Source organism: Nesoenas mayeri (assembly GCF_963082525.1).
Source record: "Nesoenas mayeri genome assembly, chromosome: 7".
In the NCBI taxonomy this organism is placed as follows: domain Eukaryota; kingdom Metazoa; phylum Chordata; class Aves; order Columbiformes; family Columbidae; genus Nesoenas; species Nesoenas mayeri.
The window spans coordinates 38,098,114-38,123,355 of record NC_137551.1 but is presented as its reverse complement, the minus strand read 5'-3'; positions in this window follow the sequence as shown (position 1 = coordinate 38,123,355).

The window sequence follows — 25,242 nt, the reverse complement described above, 5'->3', positions numbered from 1 at the left end:
GCTACAAAATGTCACCTGGGCAACTGACATGTTTTTGTTTTGCTTAGAGCAACTTCCCACTTATGATATTCAAATGGAGTTGATATTGATACCTTAAGCTGTGCTGAAAGGAGCGGCAATTACACACATCTGAAATTCCTCAAGAAAAAGGCAGTTTAGCTAAAAGACGCGGACCCTCCCGACAACAACAATCCGGCTGCAAGTTAAACACAGCCCTGCTATCATTTGCAAGCTATTGATGTGCCAGGCAGTAATTCTCCAGCAGGAAAAAGTCTCGGGAAGAAGCGGGCTCAGATAAATGAGATGCTTCCCCAAAATAAGCAGCTGAGTGTTTGTTGGGAAAAAAAAAGAAAAAGAAGAAAAAAAGGCAAAACAAAATGCTCAGCCTGAAGCAATAAGTAGAACTGACTAGAAAACTACAGGGCTTTTAAATCATCCCTGCACTTACATCTTAAAGTACAAAAGGATTTTAATCTTAGCTGGCATAGCCTTCCTGTAGCATTGCTTTTAGGGGGAGAACTTTAACCTTTGGGTCAGTAGGATTGCTTTGCTTCAAATACCAGAGTTCTCTTTTTTTATGACGTTTAAAAAATTAATTACAGGATTCATCATTCTGAATATTGCAAGTAGCAATTGGGACTGAAATTAAGGGTGCGAGAGGTGTCCCTTTTTTGTGCAGCTGAAGAGCTGAAGGGAAGAAAATCATATTTACATTTTAAAAACTCCAAATGCTTTCAAACCAAGAAAAAATTAACTCTTCCACTCCACAATGCTGTGGTAGCTGGGAAAGTTAAATCGACAGCTTGTATTATGCAACTTGAAGCAGCAGATGATCTTCAAGGGATATTTCACAAAAGGAGCTGAATGGGTGCTGGAATATTTGAGGCTTATTTCACATTTTCTTTGCTAAAGGTGTCTTAATGGAAAAAAGTGTCCACCCTTGATGTGGGCAGAGGAAACAGGTCTATGTTTATTGCTTTCCAGCAAGTAGTTAATGATGCTAGTTTTGACGTGTGGGTGTAAAATATAAACAAACCTAAGTAGACACATGGATATCTATATGTCTAGATATATTTATCTCTCAGTATCACAGAGATTTTCCCTGTGTGAGCTCTGGGTGAAGCTCCACAGATGCAGAAACAGAATAATTACTTCTCAACAGAAACAACAAAAAAATCCTTTTTAAGGCAAAGGGAGCCTATTGTGTTTGAAGTTGTAATAGGGAAAAAAAAAAATCCTAAAATTATATCCATTTAGCAGACACTCCGCTTCATTTAGGAACTCTGTCTTTTAAATGAACAAGCAATTTTTTAACAGATTTACATGTTTTGCAAAATATGTCAAACAAACTAAAGAGAAGGTCTCCTAATTACTCATCAAACAGACTCCAGTCAGCGGGGAATGCAGCTGGAGCGATGTGTTGCGCTAATGTTAGGGCAGACCCGAAATGTTTCCTCCTGGAAAATAACAAGAGCAGCAGCAGCAGCGCCGGCAGCAGCAACAGCCCGTTCGGCAGCGCCCGAGGGCCGATCCTGCCCGGCCGGCCGCGTGTGCTGAGCACATGAGGTCAGCCCAGGGCTCATATCACACCCTACACACCACCCTTCTGTGGGATAAAAACAGCATTACGTGGCTCTTTGCGACACACAGGACACTAAACCTGCGCCGTTTAGTATGCAAGTGATGAGCAAAGTTTCACGTGCACGCAGGGTCTTTCTTTTTATTTCTTTCATTAAGTATCTGCCGCAGCAAGATTTCCACGAAAGGCTAATTAGAAAATATGCAGAAACGCTTCCTGCTTTTAATGCGAAATTGTATTAGACACTGTTTGGTAGGAACAGGGGAAAGTCACCATTAGGCATATTAATGACCGTCCCTTTTAACAAAGCTGCTCGCTTCTCTTGGCGTCGGAATTCATTTGAAAACAAGAACACTGCCGAATTAGTGGCCTTCCTTTCACATGCAGGGCGATGTTATCTGATATTATATATATACAGATTTTGCTGGCACAGTAATCGTAGCGAAATTCCTCATTGCTGCATAATTGCTCCAACGCAGGGCCCTCTTATCCTGCTCTCCCTCTTCAGCCAAAACTCTGACTCACTTCAAACAGGAATATTTTCTAGGCAACAGCTCTGGCACAGGGCTCACGGTTTGTAACTCTTCATGTCTCCCCTAAAGGAAGCAAGCGATGTTTGGCATATCCCCAGCACAAGACATTTTTAAAGGTATATTTAAGACGTGTGCATCGTACTGCGGAGTGTATGTGGCAGAGTTAAGAGCAGCACGTAAAGGGCCGTGCAAATGCACAGCCTCAACCGCTCTGATCCTCACCAGCCGTCAGCCTCGCTCCTCCGGAAATCATTCAATTTGGAGAGCTCAGATTGCCAGTCTGGAATAAGCATTACATTGAATAATTATCCTGATGTGCACCCCAAGAGCTGCAAAGAACATGAAGCTGATAATTCCACTGCAGCCAAGAGCAGAATTGGACCCGTAATTGCCACTCTTTCCTGATCTATTCTGTAATTCATATTTTCAACAATATGCAATCCATTAGCAGTACAGAAAAACACGCAATATCTACTTGGGTGGACTCAGGATTCTTGGGTCACTCTAAGACAGATGTTTTTTGGTTTTTGTATTTTTTTGTGATTCCTCCCCCCCACCTCAGTTTGCTTTCAGTTATACTGGAACTGCTCGAGTATTTCCATAGGATTTTTAAGATAAGTGGAAGGATTATTGGTCATGCTCCTTGAAATTCATCACAGAGCGGTGCTGGCTTTGACTGTAGCTGGTTATTTGTTGCATTTCTCTAAAGTGGAATATGTTCAGGACACGCACCCTTCAAAGGTTCGCAAGGAGGAAAACAGTCTCAGCAGCATCTGCCTTCGCATCAGCTCCTGTAGGGTCCTTAAATAACTCCTCTCCAACGTGGCAATATTTCAATATTCTGCTAAAAGATCCTTGTTAACAGGAGGGACCTCAGATCTCATAACTGGGTTTTTATTACAAATCCCAGGGATGTTTGTTCTATAGATACAAAGGAAAACTTCTACTGTCTTGACTTTTTTTGAGGGAAACGTTTCAGGGGTTGTGTTTTTTAAACTACGTGTATTTGGTAAATGCAATTACCTACCTTCTACTAGGGGAACTTTATTTTCTTCATTTATAGTAATATATAGATCTGAAATTCCAAGGGTTTCTGGTGCTTTTCAGCTGTCACCTCAAGTCAAAACCATGGAGTTCAGCTATAAAAAAAATTATATATTATAAATTTAACGTGACCTAACTGAAGGTTTCTAAAGTGAGTGGGTATTTTTTACATTAAAAAAATATATATTACTACAACTGTATTATCCACACATCTCCTCATTTCTATTTACACCACAAAACACCCTGTTCTCCAAAATGCGGTCTGAACTTCAGTCCCTGCTAATATCTGCGACAGAGAATATACTTTTATCAAATACAAAAGACACTTCGCAACGTTTTGGGTCGTAAACCAAAAAAACCACACGGTCTGATATACAATAACACCTACACATCCATAGGTATTGTTTGATTGCAGAGGGAACCCCCCATTTTCACAATCTCCCCACGGTCCTGCCCACGCTAAGCACGACCCTTCATCCCACCTTATGTACGAGACCCTTTTGATCGCTTATCCGGCTATTTTATACACGCAAGTAAACTTTTATACTCCGGTTCGAATTTAATCAATTTTTGTTTTGTTTTGTTTTGTTTTGCAGCCCTTTGTAGATTGAGTCTTTTGTTAAGAAAGGACGTCTTGTTTCCAAAACACGCCAGGAGTAATCGCTGGCATCAGAGTGCCACCAAAAGGCAGGAGAAGCAATCAGCAGCCAGGCGCTGACCTTTGCAGAGACAGCTAAGGTTATGCACATAACATTTGCTTGTTTACTTTGCAAAATAAGCAACGAGTTGGAAACTCCGAGCTTAGCAAGCATCTCACTACACCTGAAAAGCAACACTGACAACAACGGCAAAAAAAAAAACCCCACGGTTGTTCTTGGTTTTGCTGTAGTGCGTGGAGGCTGTTATCTGCTCCGCTCTATATCTATCATGATGCAACTTTAATAACGTTAGCCAAGACTGCTCAGAAAATCACAGCTGTAGCTGGAGGCAAAAGGAAAAAAAAAATAGGAAAGAAAGAAAGAAAGAGGGGGAGAGGAAAAAAAAAAGCTAAAATGAGGTGCGTCTCCCAAGCCTCACCTAGTGAGCTGAGTATTGGCTTATGCGTGAGAATAAGCAAACGAATCGATCGCTGCAGTAGGTTGATGGCTACTGGTCGTTTTGATGGATATGACGGTAAAAAAAAAGTCCAGATTGGTTCACAGTGGACCTCAAACCATGTCAGCTAAAACCAAAGAGACAAAAAAGTGACAGCTGCGGAGAGTACACTGCAGGCAGTCAATGGTTCCTGTGATTTATTGTTCCATCTGCCTTGCCGCTGTGAGGACAAGTTCCCCCTGATTTGGTTAAAATGAAAAGGACCTCAGAGAGCACAACGTGTTTTTTGAAAATGTGCAGAAACTATTTTTTTATTTCTTGATTTATGTGCCTTTCCCCCTCCATAATGTTTGCACCAATTGTTACCCAATAATGCTTACTGAAAAATGTGAAGCTTCCCAACCACTAAGAAATCCTCCAGACCGCCCCCACCCCTCCACCCCACCACAAAAAGAGAGGGGGAAAATAGAAAAAAACCTTACAAAAAAAAAGAAAAAGGAAAAAAACCCTGCATAAACAAAGCTCACCGTCAAGCACAAGGCAGAAAACTAGTTTGTCTATTTTTTAACCTTCCTGCTTTCCAATTAACAGCCGTGTTTCAGAGCCCGCAAAGCTGCCAGGCTTTGAGGCGGTTAAAAGCCAGGCTCGGCAATGGGTGGTGTGTAACCGTTTAATATATTAGAGAGTTCAGACCCGGATTATAAATTTGCCTGAGCCACCCAAGTGCTATGGCCAACAGTTTTCGATTAGCGGAGGCTTTTGCCAGAGCTCAGCCCCGCCACTTGGGTGGAGGGGACGGAGCCTTTGCCGTGTTTACGCACCAACTTTTTTGCCATTTCTGACTTGAAAAGGAACATTTCCTTCGTGCGGTTGATATAGCTTATTACTCCATTAAAGAGCAGCAGCACACGACACTTCTGTCAGGGTAACACCGAGGCCTAATCAACACTTGGAGGTGTAACACAACACAAATAATGTCGCTCCTCGGGGAGGCCGGAGCAGCAGCCTGAGAAACACTCGGGCTTTTCCCCGGGAGGATTCAAGTATGCCATAGCAGAAATATGGTTAATGTTTTAATACATTTATGGAGCATAAATCATAAATGAAGCATGAAGCATCCGGTGCTCTCTCAAAAGTTTTAACAAATACGAGTAAATTGAATGAATCTGGTAGAGCGAGGTATTGATAATTTTCCGTGTGCATCACACAGTGGGGAAAAAATGGATGCGGGGCCGCTGAGACCCGCTGCATCTTCGCATACATTATCATTCCCCACTTAACGCCGCGTGAACCAGTAACCCACATGAAGCGAAGGGAAGGCTTTGCCTCTCCCCCTCCGATAAATGTTTCATGCAGATCAGCAAATTTTCAGCAAATTTCCCATGAAAAGGCCGGCGGGCCCTGCGGTGCGCGGGGTCCCCCGCGGCCTGACCCTGGCGGCGGCCGCTTCCTGGCTCCAGGTTTCCTTCGGCCTCACAGGTCCAACCCGGTGTCAAAAGCTGGCCTTGTCTCCTGTCTCAGGATGTTGGTTTTACCTCTCAAGTGTTTCCTGAATTTGCAAAAATTCTTGGGGTTTTTGTTTTTGGGGTTTTTTTTGTTGTTGTTGGTTTTGGTGGTGTGTTTTTTTTCTGGCAGGGGTCTGCAAGGAGCTTAATGTTCAAAAGCCCATTTACCTGGGTTTTTTTTGGGGGGGGGAGAAAAATGAAAAGAAGAAGAAAAACAAAAAGGAAAACGAAAAGCAAAAGAAAACAAGAAGGAAAGAAAGAGAGAGAGAAAGAAAATTCTTAGTCGCTACTGTTGAGCAGGGGGTTTTCTCCCGGGACCAGTTCTACTTTTGGAACATGTTATTGTCAGGCAGAGGTCAACATCTTTTACCTCTTTTTTCCATTATTCAAAATAAGTATTGATGTTATGTTTTAGCTATTTAAAAGCCAGCTGCCTTGCTCATTTCAGATATTTTTCCTGGTATTATTGTATGTGGTAATAGCTGGCCTGTGTATCGTCTTTCACAAAATCTAGCCTTTCAGGGTCTCAGTCTTCAAATGATATCAATCAAAATTTATGCAATTCAAAATCCATATGTATAGAGTCCCAGTTCACCTCATTTAATGATAATAGTAAACCACATGTTGTGTACATGTCTGAAACACTTTTCTAGTTCTTGACTGTATTAACCCTAGGGGCACTATGTTTTTGTACAGCTTGCCCAACTGAGCAGCATAATATATTGATTAATACTTGGCAACAACTGCATTCTTGAATAATAAAACCATGAACAAGGTAAACGTGTACTAATAAAACAAGAAGAGTGTCAATATTATTTGGGGATGTATGTTAATAAAAGATGCGAAAGGACAGGCGAGCCCCCTTCCCCACAATTAACAAAGTGCGGTGCCTAAAGCTGGTCTATTTTCCAGCGCTGCGTGATGTTGTTATTCCAGACCTTCCTCGCCTACCTGGGCATCCGTGGAGCGGCCACAACAAATGCTCCATATTTATGGGGGTTGCATCCAGACCACGGGATAAAGTTAAGCGTTTCTGCAAAAGGCAAATTAAAATTAGCAATATTTCATCGTCACCCCGATTCTTCCTCAGCAGAGCCCGGTGCGGGCATCACCAGCAAAGCCTGGGAACGGTTACTGATTTTACAATAGTATTTGCTTCTGACAGACTGTATTATTTACTTAAGGTTTAATATACAGTTAGAAATAAGATTTGCTTTCATGGAAAAGCACTAAAACATTTGGCAAAGGAAGAGCCGAATGTTTTCCTTAATTTGTTTTGGCAACTCTGAAAAATAGATCCCATTACGCTCACGTTTGCATTCCAGAAACATAACAACGAACGATAATTTTATGAAAATCAAGATATAATTAAAAATAGTGCGATATCATAAGCAGCAAGCAAAGGCAGAAGAATGAGAAGAGACATCCTGGAAAGCATTGCATTCAGCACAGGGGATGACTGAGAGGGAAAAAGCAAAGGACACGAGCTGAAAAGCTATTGCCAGAGCTTATTTATCTATTTGGGGGCTGAGGGGGGGAGACAGCAGAGGAGGGAAGGACTTGAAAGTAAAATATGTTTCGCAAACAGTTAAAATGATTTCATGCTTTTTTTTAAAAAAAAAAAAAAACAACAAGGGAGACAATATTTAAACACAGCTTCATATTCATACTTCAGCCATTTGACTTTTGTATGAAAACAAATATTGAGGAATTAAACACAATTATGTTTTGATTAACTGGAGCTGGTTCCTAAAACCACAAGGTAGAGCAGCAAGATTGCATCTGTGTCTTCCCTCAATGCCATCCACATGAGTCACAGCGAGGCAGGAAAGCTGTTGACAAATTAATACTTTAAGAAAATAAACTATGGTCATGTTGAACATAGAGCAACTTTATCCTGATTAATTTGTGTTGGAGTCGCTCCAGCCCCCTTTACAAAGCCGCGCAGTTTGTACAAATGTAATTTCCTAATATTTACACGAGGAAAGCCTCAGCCGTTAAGCTTTGCCTCCAGTGTGAGTTTTGTGGTTAGTAAAAAGACAATAAAAATACAGAGGGGTAATTGTAAGCACATTTGGAAGAAAAAAATAAATTTAAAAAAGGAAAGGAAAAAAAAATAAGATAGAAAAAAAAAAAGACATAAAACAAAACCATCCAACTGCTTTTCTGCACTCCTTGCAGAGCCCCATAAAAGTGAGCGGTGCTCTCGGGGACCCTGTGCCAGCCGGCACCCGGCAAAGCTTTCGGGAGCGCAACACCTAAGGCTCGGTAAGGGCTGGGAGCTGCGGCGGAGCCTCCCCGCACACCAACCTGCCAGCGCCCCGCGCTCGAAAACCTGCCAGAGATTCCGATCAGCCACCCTCGTCACACACTCTCTGCCGTTTTATGTCTTTATTTAAATAGAACGTCAGGCATTCGTACAATTGTCTAATTTAATAAATACGGGGAGGAAAAACGCAGTTATAATGTGTTGCTTTGTTTGAAGAATATTAAAAATAACCTTTAGTTTTAATGAGATTTTTTTTCCCCCCCATCAGTTTACACAATTTTCCAGATGCAAAATGAGCTTTTGGCTGTAAAATATTTTATCGCATTGTCTTACACAATAAAGATTAGATGTTTTCGTTCTCTCTCAACTCCACCGCAATTATTTTTTAGTGTTTGCAAATCATAATATCATTTAAAAACCATATTTTATACCTCATCTAAAATACTTTTATAGCAGTGCGATGAAAAAAAAAAACCAACACAACATCTATTTAACTACTCTTTTTAAGTGGCTGTAATATGCTTTGGTATAATTTCCCAGAAAAAGGCACAGCTAAAAAAGCTTAAGCTGTTCTTGAAAACAAATCTCCCAAGAAGCATCTTTGCAAAAAACCCCAGAATTTAATTCCCCTGGCTGAAGAGCCCAGAGAGCCTGAATATAAAAATAGTAGCCCTGTCATTTCACATTCATTAAGTGTGAAACTCCGAAATTAATAATGTAAAAATATGCTTTTTAATTAGTCTTACATTCTGCCCAATGTACTTAAATGGGATCAGCAGCTCCCTAATGATTTTTTTCTTAATAAAGTATTAGCCTGTGATGCACTGGGGTTGACAGGTATGATAAACTGGAAAGTACTTTCGGAGGCGTATGAATGATACCAAAATAGTACTCTCCCATTTAAATGTAATTAACATCAGGGAGCAATATTACATGCGGAGAAGCCTGCAAGATTTTTATTTCAGGGTATTTTTTTTTTTCATTTCTTGTTTTATGAGTAGTTTGATGATTGCAGCAGTGATTTTATAATTTAATTACCTTTGTTGAAAGCTAAGCTTTTGCTAATAGCAGGTCAACAGGATCATAAAGCAGTCTTCAAAAATATTAAAAAGGAGGTAAATCCCCTTAGCTAACCTACACAATGAGGACGCGGGCGCACATGCCTGCATGCAATGCATTTTATAGATGTATGTACACACACGTTGTGTGCCTTTTCCCCTGCTATTTGTTTACTGTGCTATTGCAGATCAGTGTTTACTCTCTAAAGGGACTTGTTATACATTAATCATACGCAAATAAAAAAATAATAATAGAAGAGAGGAAAAAAGGAGGAAAAATGAGAAAAAAAAATGAGGAATAAGAGAATAAAAGAGAGGGAAGAAAAAAATTAAAAATAAAATAAATTTAAAAAAAAAACAAGAGAAAAAAGAAAAAGAAAAGAAAGTTGTGGGGAAATCCATTGGACCCACCACGGATTTTGCCAGAACCAGAAGAGCTGGAGCCTGAAGAAACCGGTCTTTCTGGACCAGTAAGGACCAGTGTGGTACCCAGCACCGCATCACGGCCTCGGCCACCCCAGCCCCACTCCCTCCACCGCCCCTTCCACAAACACTTGGCGCTTCTACACGTCTAAAGCAGCCGATTTTAAAACAGGAGATAAAAGATCACTGTTGACCTGCAGTGCTTGCGCAAGAGTATTCCCTAACTTATTTATATGCCAAATGTCACTTGTGTTTACTGAAGAATTTCTTCTCATATCTCCGAGTCACAGCGCTCCCCGAAGATGCACTTGCCATCGGGTAAACATCGGTCCTGCTCCCTCCTCCCAAAACCAGAGGCCCCTCCATGTGTATCGCCATCCCCAGCACCCACCGGCATTTCTAGATGTTTCCAGGCTGGTGGACGCGGGGATGGGTGGTGTCAATGGCTCGTGACACTGATGCGCGGTGGCACTTGTGACGTGGCTCCTCACGCCGTGCAGGTCGTGCCTCCCGCACAAAGTGCGTCCCCCCTTCTCCACCGTGGTTTGAGGTTGGAATAAAAGGAAAACTCGGAGTTGGCCAACACAATCAGGAAAAAGGATGGCTAAATATTGGCCAGACCATAGGTAATGAAGAAGACTTTCCATTTTGATACTGGTTTTCATTTGGTTTATCTAAAAATAGCTGATCCAGCAAACAAACAGTTCCTTTTTTTTTTTCTTTATTCTTTTTTTTTTTTCACTCTTCCATTTTAAGCACATCCTTTGGGGCTGATCCTGCTTCTGAATATTCCAACCGAAATAGGAGGCCCAAGGGCAAGCAAAACCTCTCAGCCCATGACCAAGGTGGCCAAGGGATGCATTCAAAACCCCCAAGTAAAGGCATTCCCCATGGATATGGTGCCACATTGTCATCCTACAGCCCAGGGACAGTTGGGGTGGAGGGGACCAGGCCCCAACGGGTGCCCAGCTGGCAGCAGCACCACGTGGGACTGCAGATGCATCACTACAAGACATCTGTTTCTCCTGCTTTGGTAACTTCCAACATCCTTTAAAAATGTGATAATGAAATGCCATTTCTTTCCTATTTATCTTGGCGGTACAAAACTGCCTAACTATTGGCTATACGTGAGCTCTTTTATAATATTTTTCCAATCACAAACACCATTGCATTGTTCCCCGGGGATTCCCGTGATGGATCTATCTATCTATCTATTTACGTGTTCATGAATCAAATCATCGGAGTGGAGAAAGTTTGTATAATCTATAGCTTTCATAAGATTTCACCGAACTTACACTTCACGGGGGATTTCCAGGAGTGTGACGTTCTTTGTACCCCTCTCGGGCGCATGCTGAACACCTCCTCTTTTCCCACGCAATTTACTGTCCTGTCAAAAATGCTCAACTCACCCCAAAATCAAAGCTTCAACTGCACGTCCAGCTCCCATCCTGCAAAGAGAGTTTCCAGGAGCAGGGATGTTTTAATGGGCAGCTGAATCAGAAACTAATCATCCGAACTGCCCTCATGTAAACAGACGCTGGAAATTTTATTACTGATATATTTGGGGTTTTCCTGATAGAGAATAAAAGACAAATAATCGAACTTATTGGAAAATATTTACATAGGGCCACACAGTGCAAATCTGAGGGAAGCTGCACAGTGTTTACTCAGAGGAGTAGCCCTGGTGCAGGCAGAGGAGTGGATCCTGCACGGCTGTCCGGGGAATTGGAGGGAGTTTGTCTGAGTCAGACACGCAGGCGATGGCCCCACACTGGGGCATCATAATGCTTTAATTAATTAATATCTGTAAACTGTTTGGTGATCTTGGGATGAAAGGAGTTCTGGAAATGCCAGGTATTATTGAAAATTAATTACTCCAGCCTTTCCCCCCCAAATCTTGCTAAACATATTTCATTTTTTAATCTATCCTGCTGCTTTAGTAAAGCTCATTGCAGAATTATTTTCTGCTAAATATTAAAGGGGAAAAAAAAAAAAAAAAAAGAGCTAACATAAGAGCTGCAGCAGAAGAGAATGTACAAGAGTCACATTTTTGAAAGGGTCAAATGTCCCTGCGTATGGGGAAGGCACAGACAGAGGACATGGTGGTGCAGATGTGCTGCTTGAAGGACTCGGTCTGCTTGTCCCCACTGTCCCCCTCAGTGGTCAAGACAAGACCTGGCATTGGTGTGGCGCTGGAGGGACTTCTGGAAGACAGTGCTGCCATGGGGTGTGGAAGTCCTGGGAGACACAGGACCAGTTTAGGGGATCCAAGGACAATAGGAATTGTTCCAGCTGCCGCCACGTGTGCATGTCAGCAAATCAATCGCTCCAAATGCTATTCATCACTCAAAGGGAGACAGAACATGTATATTATTTACACAAGTCTGAAATCATTTTGTGTTACTTACTGAAGAGTCACCTTCCACATCATTGCAAAGCAAAAGGGAGGTCCTGGAAGAGACTCCGTGTACCAGTCCCACCAGGCACACTCTGGGTAGCTGCGAATCCATGATCAAAACAATAAACAGAGACACCATTAGAGTACCTTTTCAAGATTGCTGCTTTATGCACATGCATTTTAACTTATGTAATACACAAATTAATAGTATTGTTGATCCTTATAAATAAGAGGTAAATCTATGGCCTGTCTCTAGTGTTATAAGAATGTGGTAGCATTGGAGCATCTTTCAGCCCTCCTTGAGCCAAGTTGACCTTCCTGCTTCATGAGCAGACCCAGCCCAAGTCTAAGACATGTGTCCTAGGAGTTTCAGGGAGAAAATGGAAGGAAAATGTCCCAAGAAAATTTCATAACTCCAAAATGACCCTATTCTGTATCATGTAGAGCTGTAACCATTGCAATCACCTGTCTTCTCCTGGACCATCTCATCCGATTTCTTTTGTTGGAGCCATTGGGGTTTGCAGAGATAAGGAAGCAGCTGTGTTAGCAGGGTCTCCGTGGTCACTCCAGCAGGAGCAGCCACCAAAGCTGACCTCTCCTCCTCCTCTTCTTCCTCCTCCTTCTCTTCCTCTTCTTCCTTTTTCTCCCCCTCCTCCTCCTCTGCTCTGCTCAAGTGAGCTGTCTTCCCAAAATACGTCCTCAGTCACGCTTGAATGAAGGTGGGATCTTACATTATGCTCCTGGATCTTTTTCCTATACATTCTGAAAGAGACAAAGCCCTTCCTTACCATCCCAAACCAAACCCACGGTTCAGGTCTCACCTGTGGCAAATTTTCAACAGAAAAACATGCATCACCAAATCTTCCTCTGGATACTTCTGAAAGTGAACAGCAGATGGGGCTACAGAAATCGTCACATTTAAAAAAAAAAATAGGAAAAAGAGCCTTTTACATTGCGAAAAGCAATTTATTCTACACCATTTCAAAAAATAAATAGGATTCTCCTTTTCTGTTTTAAGACATCAATGAATCTGTTGCATAATGGGCTTTTGTAAACCGATTATCCTTGATAATCTCATTAGCTGAAATTATTTTACTTTTCTAACATGGTAGATTTTTAAATACCTTTTATTTCATATCCCCCTGGGCACTTTGCAGTGAAATTTACTATTAAGCAAAATAATTATCTATCTCAAAACGCAATGCTAAAAAGTAAAAAAATAAAATAATTACAATCTAAGGACAGATATTAGAATGAAGAAAGTACAAGAAAGCCCACAACTGAGAAGAAAAAATTTCCACAAGCAGGCAAATCTCTTCTCCCTGTTGACAAATGAACCACACTTGATTTCTTGTGAATATTAAGAAGTAAATAGTGGTTGATGCAAATGACAGGGCTTACGCTCGAGATGTGGTTTGCAACCTCCCGCGGTGCCTTCACATTCAGGTGCAGGATGGACGATGCTCCTTCAGCTCCCACCAGCCAGGAGCCGCATTACCCGCTTCCAATCAAGACCTGAGCAATTAAGAAATGCGAGGAGTTTCAAAATAAGCTTAAATCTGCGTTTTTACGTGCGGAAGTTTGCAGCTGTAATGGGATTTCGGTGTCGGCAGAAGGAGGGAAGTTTGCAGCTGCACTGGTTCAGGGGGTAGGAAGCAGCTGTTAAAATAGAGGACTAATGGTGATTAATTCTTATTATGTGTTTGAAGATCACACAATGAGTTCAGGACCCAAACCCTCTCACAGGGAATAAACTGAAGGAGGAGGATTTAAAAAGAGGGAAAACAGAAGTGGAATTTTAATGTACATTTGGCCTAAATGGCCTGGTCTTAAATCACTTAATTAATATTTAAGTACAATTTAAGTTAATGTTATTAAGATTAAAAAAACCTAGCTCAGGAAACCTGTAATTCATGCATATTTATGCAGATTGGGAGATCACCTGCGTTCTCTCAAAAATGCACAAGTCAGGACCAGCCAGGGGAACATCCCTTCAGCTCAGGGCACATACACCAGCACGGCGAGGGATGCTGGTGGCAACACGGCACAAAGAGCAGGAAAAGCCCAAACCTGAACTCAACTCGATTTGCAGCCTCCGGGGAAGCCGCAGCATCTCCCAGATTCAGGGCAACTCACACAAGATCCAGGTTATTTACTGCAATATTGTGGCCGGGTCCTGCAGCCAGTTTGCAGAGCTAGGAGAGGTGCTGGGCGTTCCGGGGCTTCCCCAAAGCACAGCGGGTAGAAGATATGAGATTTTTATTTATATATATTACTACAGCCTGGCCAGGAAAGTGACAATTGAAGGGCAAAGTTAAGGGAAGAGAGAAGCCTCCTGGAAAGGCTGGTGGGGACAGATGGTGCAGACAAGGTCCCCAGGATGTAGAGACCTGGCAGGGGCTGCAGCAGGGTCCCCAGAAGCACCCAGTCCCTGCTCTCAACTCACCCGTTTTGTGGCTTGACAACTTAACGTGGCACTTGTGGTCCTCCTATGGAGGAAAAAAATAAAGAAAGAAAGAAAAAATAAAGTTAGACAGCATCAATAGGGTAAACTCCAAGATCTGGGGTTCATTTTCCAGCCAAGACTTTAATGACAATTAGTCAAATACCATACATGCTGAGAGATTTCAGTGAATTATTAGAGGGGAGAAATGGGTGGGAAAATGAACAAAAAAGCTGAACTTGCTTGATGTGAGATGTTTCATCTGGAGCTTAAACTGTGAAATTATACCAATCTTTTCAAATCAAAAATTTGAAATTCAAAGATCTATACCAGGACCAAATAGAACTTCCTTCTCCATAATAACTCTCCTTATGATTTTCCTGTTTTTACATTTTTAAGATGTTTTGTTTTGTAAATGTGAAAGAATTAACAACAATAACTCAAGACTGTGCACCAAGTGCACCAAGAAATCCTTTCACATGGCTGTAGCTGATACCCATTCCCAGAAGAGCTGGTTAGTAAATTAAAACATTCCTTCTAGCAGCAACTGATAACTTTCGAGCTGATGATGTAGGTCAAAGACATCTGCAGTAAATTATAACTCCCACCACAGGAGGAAGGGGCACACTTGGGACATGAAGATCATGTGGATTCCATACTGGAGACCAAAATACACATTTTTACTCAAAGCTGCTTCATAACAGATAGCGCACTTTGGTTATTTTGCAGCCAAGTATCAACAGATCACTGATAATGTCTAGGATGGGTTTATTGACTGCCAGTCAGCCAGAGGAGAGGGGGTAGGACATGGTTTCAGTGTTGGATGCTCAACCATGGGGCCATACGTGTAGCCTAGACGACCTGAAGAAAACAAAATACTGGCCTGCAAATACCTGTGATTTGGTTTGCCATCTTTGTGGGAGGCTTGGGCTTCAGCGATGTGTCCATGTTATAATTAATAAGCAATTTCTATTTGAATGGGGTGTTTTGTCGTCATTTGAGCACGTTCTCTGCAAAGACAAAGATCAAGACAAACCTACTCAGAACACAATGCACATAAAAGGGAATCATAAAAAGACACAGACAGAGGAAAAGAAAGAACAAGGAAAAAGAGAAGACAAAGAACAGGGAGACACCAAAGAGGACGCAGAACAAAGATAGGCAAAATGAAAAGACAAAGAAATGAAAAGACAAAGAACAGAGATGATAGAGAACCAGAAAATATGCAAGAGAAGCACAAAAGGAAAAGGGGGGAAAAACAGCAACTGAGAACAAAGGGCAGAGAATAGAGCAAGATCAGAAATACACAGGAAGGGAGAAAAATGGGAGAGAATTCAGCCAAGACAAGGCATGAAAAACAACACACCCCCCCCAACCCCAACACCCAAATAAATAAATAAATAAATAGATGGATAGGTAAATAAATAAATAAATGAATGAATGAAATTAAGAGGGAAAACTTCTAATTGTCTTCTGATTTGCATTAGAAAGTAAGTTATAGGAGCACAGGCTCAGCAACAGAAATATTACCAAGTTGAACATCAAGATTTCTTGTGTCCTCTAAATTCAGACTGTTGGTACTTTGCAAGCCGGTGGGTTGGGAGATGCTGCTGTCCCGGCTGTGGAGATCAGGACCAAGGAGCTGGAGAATCAGTGCCTGGTGCTGAAGAAATGGCAGAACCCAGTGCTGAGGGAGGGATGTCCTGGTTACAGATGGGATTTTGAGGGAGGTGCTTGCAGGCAAGGGATGTTGAAAAAGCAGCAAAAATCCTTTCACAAAGGTAGGAGATCCATCTCCATGATCAACCAAAGTGGTGAAGGCACATCGTATCCCTTCCACAGTTTCTTTGCAAGACAAGCATGGCAGAAACCCTGATGCACAAGTCTACCTACAATTTTAAAATATTCCTGTAGCTACCTCGGTCAAAAAAAAATGGCATTAAAACCAAAAATCAATTCTACGTTACCAGTTAACAGATACCTGACCATGGCAGAAATGCCAAGAGTTTTAGGTTTTGAGCTGACCAAGTCTCTATGAGATTTAGAGGTAACACCTAGAGAAACCATACGGGTTTGCAGAAAGTAAACAAATAAACCATTGACAAATCTTGACAAAGGACAAACAAAAAACAAATCAAGGAGTTGCGTGGAGAAAAGGAATGCTCGTGAGTTTTGTGCACGCTGCAAAAAGGCATAAAGGTGTGAGGGATGCTGAGGTCTCCCTGGTACAGCAAGAGGACACCAGACTGATGGAGACAAGCTGGGACAGGGAAATATATACAATAAGGAGTTGATTATTTTTTTAAATTATTTTCTTCTTAACTTTTCTTGCCACATTGCTTGTCTGGTCCTTCAGCTTTACAGCACCTCCTCACCTCATCAATGACCCAACACACTTCAAGACAGAGGTCATGGGCTGGGGTGGAAGTGCCGTCTTCCAGATCCGAGACAAAGAAATCTGATTCTGGAAAATATCCTTCAAAGAAACTCAAATGGCATGAAGTCCAGTTTAATCACATAAGACTAGATTTCCTAAGTACCTCTGGATCTGGCCCTACAGCTATTATAAAGCAGGAGGTAACTTAACTTACCTGTAACAATAAAATATTGATCTCTGTCAGGTTTCTTATAGATCAAGGGAAGTTCCAGCAATTGCAACTGTCATACAGACACAGTATTGTACAACAAAAGCCTCTCAAGCTGCAACAGCTTTCCAAAACTTAACTTTATAAGTATTTGTGTTACTTTTTAATATCGAAACACTACTCTTATTCTTTATACAGGATCAGCTATAATGAGTGACTCAATGAGCACTGATTCTATACATTTGTGGTTGGTACACTATATTTTCTTCTATTTTAATCCATTAAAATTTCTATCACAGTTAATGTCGCTATTACCTAGAGCCATACCACTTGATATTCCTGATTCAGCGTTCAGTTGGTTGGCAGTACTAGTGTGCAGTGGGTTAAACACGCTTCCCATGCTGCTCGTTGGTTATATTTTATTTACCAGTATTTCTATAATGTGCTATTTTTTTTTCCTTTTGAGATTTCCTCATTTCTTTCAGAACACTTTCACCTTATTTCCGGGCTGCTTCTCCCCAAGGGGCAAAGTGGAGGTTCAGAAACTTCATATGAACTTCCTGAAAAAGAAACAGATCACCTATTAAAAAAGCCAAGTGGAATGTGCTGTGAATATAGTTTAATATGTCCCAAAGAAAGAGCTGGCTCTAATCACAACATCAGATTTAAAATTCACTGTTGTACTCAGTTTATTGATTTAATAATGTATTTATTATTTATGATTTCTGTGGCAGATGGAATTCTATTTCCATTATTTGATTCAGGTTAATCAGGGGATAATGTGCTGCTTACACTTTCACCTAAAGACTCTTCTGGTGCTCAAGAAGCAGACTGTTTTCCAGATCTGCAGATCAAATCCTTTTCTGTCATGCAATTATGGCTGTTTCCCTACAAAATTATAATACGTTTAAAAGCTAAGGCTAATATTTGAACTAAAATAATTGCACACATATGAATTAAGTCTAATGTAGAAATGCTTCTGGAGGGGCTCCGCTCTCTTAGGCGGCTTCATTGCCTTTCAAATGCCTGTAACAGGACTTTGGGATGTGCCACTGCTCCCTTCCCCCGGGTACCCGACCCTCTCCTGGTAACACCGCTGCTGGTCATGGATGTGTTTCTTGTTCCTTCTCCATCACTCAAGACCAAGACCTTGGGAAGGACAAGCATCTGCCTGAGAAGTTGTAGACAACATCTATAAAGTGTGTAGACACCCCTGCAGAAACACACCTCCTCAACATGTTCTGAGCAACATTTTGATTTGTTTACCTTAAGTATTGACATTATTTAAGTTACCTGTCATCAGCTTCACAAATATTTATTCTTCCTGTATTCCAACATCAAACTTACGCTCCTGAATCATTATTTTCCTTGGAGAATCGCAAATACTACTAGCAACAGACTACTAAAATCAATTCAGAATACACAAGGCAAAAGAAAGAGAAATCAGAGCAATGAGATTTTCATGCCAACTGACTTTATCCTACTCTAGAATGATTCCCAGTCTTACTGATACTTGATACGGGGCCTTGCAAGATGTGGTTTGAAGTTTGTCTTTTAGCTTGCACTCCACCCAGGCACACCAGTGGTCCTATGAGTGAAGATGTAATGTGCAGTGATTTTTCTCATGACCATATTTTCATCTGCTCACACCACTCGTGCCTGGAGCTTGCTGGTTGTGAGGTGTGAGACACAAACATTCAAAGCTAGATTTTAAAAAAATAAATTAAAAAAATCCCAGCCCAAACAAGCCTGGATGCTGGGAAAGAATCTGGAGTAAATGAAAATAAAACAATCAGTGTGCCGCAGTGTGGGAATATTTGCACACAAGAACGGAGAAAGCTCTTGGACTCTTCAGGAAGACAGAAAAAGTGTATTTTTTCATTAGGATGCTTTAAGTCAGTTTGGACTCCCTGTTTTGTAGGATTTCCAGGGGCAGGATTGAGGACACTCCTCCCAAACCCCTTTGGACCATGTGCCATTTAGGGTACATGAGGATGGCAGCTCTATCCTTGCCACAGTCCTGTGACCAAAACTTCTCCATCTCTTCTCCAGCCAGAAGATGACATTATTTTTACAGCACTGCCTTTCTGCAGCAATATACCACATGCAATGAAACCAGCGAAGAACACCACACAAGGAAAACAAATACCTAAATCTATAAAACCTGTGCTTCGCTTTCCTTTTGCTTTCTTTTCCCCCCCCCAAAAAAATGAACACCATGGGGAAATCTGCCCTTCTGCCTATGTGAACTTAGGTGCAAGTAGAATGGACTGAGATGCAGAGGCGTAATTTAAATGCTATTACGTCTGAGTTCAGTCCCCTCTCAAGAATTTGGCCCTTCACAACATGGAGCTTGGGCACATTCCCAAACCACAGCTGTAAAAGCATCGCTCATTTGAAAGGTCCAGTTGTGCTGCGGGACAAATATACGGCTCTTACCAGCTCATCCTCTCCTTTCTGCTCTACACTATCTGAATTTTATAGTTTGAAAATGAGGGGCATCTTACCCAATTAGGTACTCCATGGCCTCATCAGCCTCTTTCTCTACCAGGAAAATATTATGCGTTTCGACCCAGCTGTTCCCTTGTGTTGTTGTGTTGTCAGTCATATTCTGCTGGAGAGAAAAGCAATGGTGAGCCGAGGACATTCCTGCACATCTGTTAGCTGAAAGACAGGAATAGTAAAGGATTTTAGAGCAATTTCCAGAAACAATAAGAATTAGTTGCTCATCTGATACTAACAACATGTACCTTTTCCTCTTCTTTATCATGTCTGTCAAATAATGTAATTATTAAGGACCAACAATGTGGCTTTTTATGTGAACCAGTGCTGACTACACTGGAGTATTGCATTTTTAATTATTATGATGTTAAATGGCTTTAATTGCTGACACTCTCCTGATTCACAGAGCATTTTTATAACATTTATTAAAAAAAGGCCAAAGTTTATTTTACAATCTGCAATAAAGCAGAACACAAAAACCAGCAATTGGCTCAATGATCCCAACACGTTAGTTTTATACACAGACTGCATATTATTCTTGCTCTATAAGTGATGTGAAAAGCAAAATGGAAGTCCTGTACAAAATTTGATCATCTTACTTAATAACAACAGATGCTCAGAGTGGTGGCATTTTGAAAAGAGCTCTGTATGCTACTGGTTATTAAATGGCAGGACATTTGGCATCCTCTAGCATTATACCATTTGAAAACCATAGAGTCACATAAATAGCCGATGAGAGCTAGAAAAAAAATTAGCTCCTGTCTGCATAACAAAACTCACTTCATTTAAAATATTCAAAATGCTTAGGCCGCCTTTCAAAAGAAAAGTCCAGAAAACTTATTGGAGGGGGAGCTTCTCTTTTATCTGGAAAACACAGGAAAGCAAATATGTGGGGAGGAAGAGAAGAAATGGTTCACCAGCATGACTGATCAGCCTGAACTGAGAATGCTAATGGCTTCTGCTGCTTTGTGTCAAAAGCTCAGCACAATTTGGAAAAGGCTCTGGCACAACGTTTCCTTCTTGATTTTAAAATGAAAATATTGGCAATATGTAGCCAAATTAACATAAATGGAGGACCTAGCAACAACACATGGGTATCATTTTAATGGTGCAATTCCTATTCAATAGAGAGGAATCAATAAAGACGGTGACTTACTTTCTTCCCAGTATAAATTATACTCACCGAACATCTAATGCCTGCATAGTTATATCATTGCTGTTTGCTTAGATTCATACATCCTATAAAAAGTTCTAATCAAGTTGATGGGTGCACACAGTATAACTTTCTCATTTTTATCTGAGCTTAAGAGCCACTATGTTGTACATTTATCAAAGGAGAAATCACTGGGATCTGTTTGCCCAACGTCTTTTACCCGGACCAACGTATTCCACGTGCTGCTTCAACGAAGATCAGCAGAGCTGAAAGTAAATGCCTACATCAGGCATTGTTACCATTAACATAATAAAATCAAAAATTTAAAATACACAAATAAATAAATAAAAATCCACAACGAGTTTGCCTAAGAGCTGAAGAAAAGATTTGCTGGGTGTTTACACGCACAAGCCTTTTATGTATACTTAAAAAATCTTGTAGATTGGGTTATAATGGAAGCGCTTATACATCCTAACTATGGCGTTGCAAATGGTGCCACTGTCATTAAGAGTGCATTGTTGTTTGTTTTATGCTAATCTTCCTTCAGTGTGACAGACTGTCACCTGCATGGGGGGTAACTTTCAGCACTATATTAGCCCATATGGCACAAGCTAAATTGTATCTAAGCTATGGGCTAATTATGGATGAGTTAATAAAACCAAGCAATGTCAGTCTGGCCGCTTCTTCTGGTCCTCAGCCGACCCCCCAAGTGAGTTATTGCCTGCACTGTTCTCTGAAACTATTTTCATTTTTGTTCTCGACAATTGCTGCCAAGCTTCATGTTTGAGACACTTTAATCCTTTTCCTTTCTCAGTCTCGCGCAAGATCAGATCAAAACGATCTCTACACTTTTTCCATGTGATAACTTTCCCCTGTTAATCAAGGGGTGGTGCAACCTGCCGAATCGTAAACGCACCGTGTTAAGTTTCCTGGAAACCTGTTTGCACAGCTGTGATATAACTAACAGATTTTCATCTTTTCAGGGAGTAAAAAAATATGGATTATCTTCCTTAAGCATGGGATAAAAGAGGTGAACATTTATTCCATTAAATGCACATCCAGGTAACAGAAAACCGTAGGAATGGATGAAGACAGTAAAGAGACTTTTCACATATTTTAAGGTCAAGCACATGCTTAAGTGCTTTTTTGGACAAAGGCCCAGCTTCTCTCTCTTTTTCAAAAAGAGGGGAGGGAGGAAGAGGGTCTCTCACAAGTGTTAATGTTCCCACATCACTCCGTCTGCTCCGCTTTGTCCCCACTTGTGCCTTTCAGTTGTCAGCCCCTGGCAGCTGCGGGCGGGCTCACTCCTCAGCACACTTTGCTTTTCCAAAGGCACCAGTACAGCACAACGCTGCGGTACAGAAGGTCTGATTTTGGGCTGATTAGAAATAGAAACTGTAGAAAAATCTGGTCAGTGACTGAGAAAGGCAAACAAAAAGGTAATGTAAAATGAACTGAAAAATAAGCGATAATGCCCGTCATTTATTTGCTTTGACTTATGCAACACTCCATCCCTGACCTATAGTGTGAAAGAGCATCTCAGGAGCAAGCAGAGACCAAACCCAGTAGTGAAAGGGAGAATTACTCAGACTACCCAAGTTTTAATTAAACAGAACTCAAATAAGAAATTTCAGCAAAAACATCACGTTAGGGGATATATTCCTTAAACCTGGCAATAAAGTGCTTCCCCATATATAAGAGCATACAAACACCCACCAGTAGAAGTCACGATTCAGGATACAAGACATCTCCAGGTATCACTCAGCTCATCGCATTGGCCACCTCCAACCCAAGAGTCCAAAGCTTAGGACAGACTTAACATCTCTGCTCAGCCATTTCCAATGCAGCCTTCACAAGTCTACGGGTCTTCCAGGATTTAATTTTCTGCATCTGGTCCAGCTGAGTTAGTAATAGGGTATGACAATGAAAAAGCTCTAGCATAAAACTTCTGGAGAAAAGGATAGAAACTGAGAAGTGTGAATTCAGATGTGGCAGCACACACTCAGCACTTCAGGTTTTGGCCCAAGCTGTCCCCAGAAGGATCTTAACATCTCCCTATGAGCAAAGGCCTGAATTATGTCAGTACACTAAAGATATTTAATAAAAACTTGCATTAAAAGAAAAAAAAAAGCAGGTTCAACTTTTGGGAGTCAGCAACATCCTTCCAGTCCAAGCATTCTCATTTTTAGATAATGCTGTGCAGCTCCAAAAGGAAATACCACAAGGTTGCTGTGCTTCGGAGCTATTACTTCCACATTACAACTTCATACCACTTTCAATACAAGTATGCAAGAAATAAGTAGATTTCTTGTTCTTTATTTCCTGTAAGGAACAATGCCATGTTTCACACAATGCCTTGTTAAATAAAGAGTTATTGGGCAAACTGCTTTTAAATCTATCATATGTAATGAAATGTTTCATATGGAACTGGAATTGTTTTTCCAATTCCAAGTTTTACTCTCTCTTTGGCTTTTTCCTTTTCCCCTTCTTATTTTCATCCCTCGGTTTATATACAGTCTGCTAATCTACTCAGACCCACAGTACTGAAAACTCTCTTCTCACTCAGTGAGTCACCCCTGGAAATGTATTATTGCCTTAAAAGTCAAGTTCAGACCTCATCATCACTTAGACAGTACAAGGAGACAAAGGCAATATCGTTGTTATTCAAGTTACTTAGTCCTATACTCAAGAAAAATTCTTCCCTGGACTATTCCCTCACATGAGTGAACCCATTGGTGTGAAACTGAGATTAAGTTTTCCCCCTAAAAGATTAACTTAATTTAATTAAATTCAAATTCGATTCAAACAAATTCAACAATTCTGGGAAGTCTTATGGTTCGTGTTACATGGATAACCTTCAATGATTACAACAGCCCTTTCTGGCCTGCTGGATCTTGAGGAGCCTATGATTCTGTGAAATTACTTAATAGATTAATTAAGTCAGAATGGTAAAGCCTAATTCAACCTTCAAAACTGAACCGGTGTTTCTTACCTTGTTTTCTCTGTTAACACCAAAGGAATTTTATTTCTTTGTACTCTTCTAAAGAGGCTGACCCAGGGATTACTGGATTGTGCTTCTCTTTCAAATGTCAAGACCTCTAAAGAGAGCTTCTAGAGAGGGTTGGTTAGCTCTTTAATATTGTAACATGTTTCCTGTCTCTTCTGGGGCGATAGAGGTCAGTTGTTAGCAGAAGATCCCCCAAGTAGTTCTTTCCAGCAATTTGGGGACTTAAGCAAGCTAGGAAAGGCCATCAGCAGCATCTTCAGTAACTGGAAACCACTATTTCTGGTATGTAAAACAAAACTTTGCTCTGTAGGAGGGTGCACAGGAACAAATATTCTACGGAAGACATGAGGGGGTTTGTGGCTAAATCAATTACGTGCCTACACAAGCTTTTATGGTAGCAAACTCTTCAAGAATGACCAGCCAGGCCCTGTGACCCATCAGGTTTTGTAATGCAAAAATAATGTAGTGCAACTTCACTTTCAGTCCTTTGTTCTTATGAATTACACCTCAGGTTGCTTTCCCCTTGGTCGTCATTCCTCTTCTGTATCACCTTATGTTTGAAGAGATCTAAAGATTAGACCGCTTAACGGCACACTGTGCTCACTATACAAATTATTGATTGTCTGTTTTTAGACTGTTTCTCCCACAGTCTCCTGTAGTGATTCGGGAACAGAATATAGCTGATAATACATGCCCTTTCCTCAAGTTCAACCACCAAAACACTTGGGTTACAATCTCACAGGATGTTTCTATCATTATCTTGCTCCCCCTAACCAGCAATGCTCAGGTTTTAAGAAGCAGAACAGCACTCGCTGACAGCCTGAGACACTAATTATTCTTTTTTGTCTATTTTAGCTGCATATATGAATACTATAGTAGAATCTGGATTATACACTTTCTATTTTTGTTTCCATATTTCTTTTATCAGAAAAAAAAAGTCTGAGCCTAGCTGAGAAGTTAGGATACGTTGATGAACTTTCCCAACCTTGCCATTGTTCAGACTATTATTTCCAGATGATCCATCAATACACTAAAATTAAGCTTACACAGCAAAACCCCTCTTTTCTCTTGCAAGAACAGAGAAAAAAGCCCATTACACTGTGGCCTGAGAAAATGAAGATCAAATTCTTAGTTGCATGAAGGACATCCCATAGAGCCTTTTGAGTACAGAAGCTGTTATAGTGGAAGCAAATTGTGTTGAGAAGACCTGTGTTATCCCAAAAACAAGCTAATTAGGTGTTTCCAAATGTAAACAGCAGAGAATTTCTGGCATGTGACCACAGGACTCCATTGACCCCCAACAACAAGCAGCTATGCTGGTTCTATGCTTCTCCTTGGTCTTGAGCAGTCCCCCTGGACCTCGTGCATCTGCCCAGCCTTCCTCTCCATCCTCTTTGGGGCTGGTTGGACTTACAGAACCGGTTTTAATGACAACATGACACTTGGTGCAGCAGAGCATCTCACATAGAGGAAAGAAACCTCATTGTGAACAGCCCATACACATCTCCTTCTTTCACATCTCCTCTTTCTTCCCAGGAGCTTGTTCTGGAGCAGGTCAGACCTGACATCTCATCAGGGCAAAGACTTTTCCCATTAGCTCCACAGTTGCAGGGGAGGGGAAAGAAGCAGATTTCCTTTTGGAGCACCT